Below are 1,722 nucleotides of genomic sequence, written 5' to 3' on the forward strand. Positions count from 1 at the left end.
CTTTTTTAGTTCTTTTAGTTTTTACCTTTTTTAGTTTTTTTTAGTTTTTTAGATGAAAATTTTTTTTAGTTTTTTCCTTTTTTTCTTTTTAGTTTTTATTGGTTTTTACCTTTATGTTAGCTTATTTTTCAGTTTTTTCCTTTTTTTTTAGTTTTTTTTATTTTTTATTTTTTTTAGTTTTTTACCTTTTTTTAGTTTTTTTAGTTTTTTTAGTTTTTTTAGTTTTTTAGCTTTTTTACTTTTTTTATTAGTTTTTAGTTTTTTTGTAGTTTTTGCCTTTTTTTAGTTTTTTCAGTTTTTTTTTAGTTTTTTATTGGTTTTTACCTTTATTTTAGCTTATTTTTCAGTTTTTTCCTTTTTTTTAGTTTTTTTTAGTTTTTAGTTTTTTTAGTTTTTTACCTTTTTTTAGTTTTTTTAGCTTTTTTATTTTTTTTATTAGTTTTTAGTTTTTTTTGTAGTTTTTGCCTTTTTTTTAGTTTTTTTAGTTTTTTAGCTTTTTTATTAGTTTTTAGTTTTTTTTGTAGTTTTTGCCTTTTTTTAGTTTGACAACTTATTTTTATATATATAGATAGTTTTTTTTTTTTACTTATGTCCTGGTCGTCATTTATACTCCCTGTGTCCCGGTGCTTTGTTGATTGCTAATCGAACATTCCTTTTGTCCTGGTCGCTTTCTCTTTGAGTGTCGTCATTTATTAGTTTTTTCCTTTTTTTCTTTTTAGTTTTTTATTGGTTTTTACCTTTATTTTAGCTTATTTTTCAGTTTTTTCCTTTTTTTTAGTTTTTTTTTTATTTTTTATTTTTTTTAGTTTTTTACCTTTTTTTAGTTTTTTTAGTTTTTTTAGTTTTTTAGCTTTTTTACTTTTTTTATTAGTTTTTAGTTTTTTTTTGTAGTTTTTGCCTTTTTTAGTTTTTTCAGTTTTTTTTTAGTTTTTTATTGGTTTTTACCTTTATAGTTTTTTTAGTTTTTTAGCTTTTTTATTTTTTTTATTAGTTTTTAGTTTTTTTGTAGTTTTTGCCTTTTTTTAGTTTTTTCAGTTTTGACGTCACCTGATCCAGTTTTTTCAGGTGACGTCACCTGACACATCCATCCACACATCCACAGACAGACAACTTATTTTTATATATATAGATATATATATATATATATATATATATATATATATATATATATATATATATATATATATATATATATATATATATATATATATATATATATATATATATATATATATATATATATATATATATATATATATATATATATATATATGTTTTTAACTACGTAAAACATGCGAATGATGACTTCAAAAATGCTCTTTCCTTTTCGCTGGGATGATTGAGTGTTTTTTTATTCAGCTTTTTATTTTTGTTGCTTATATGTCTCAACAGCTAACAGCTTTCAGCTACAAATTCAATCTCAATCTTACTTGACATAGTTCACGGCTGGATATCCTTCAGGCTGACTTTGGATTCTTGAGCTCTAACCTGTCTGTTCTAATATTGAAGTTCTTTTTTTCTTTCTTGCAGTTTAAGAGTCTTTTTTACGTTTTCTCTATGCTCAATTTCACAATGTCAATTATTTTTGTACCCACTTTGCATTAGAAAATCTTTTTGGATTGGATCTTTTACATTGTATCTAGATGCTTATTGCTGATCAGCAATATTAAGCTTAAGACCATATTTCTTATGCTAAATTTCTTTTTGAATTAATAGCATTTA

The sequence above is a fragment of the Artemia franciscana genome, chromosome 15, assembly GCF_032884065.1.
Source record: "Artemia franciscana chromosome 15, ASM3288406v1, whole genome shotgun sequence".
NCBI lineage: Eukaryota > Metazoa > Arthropoda > Branchiopoda > Anostraca > Artemiidae > Artemia > Artemia franciscana.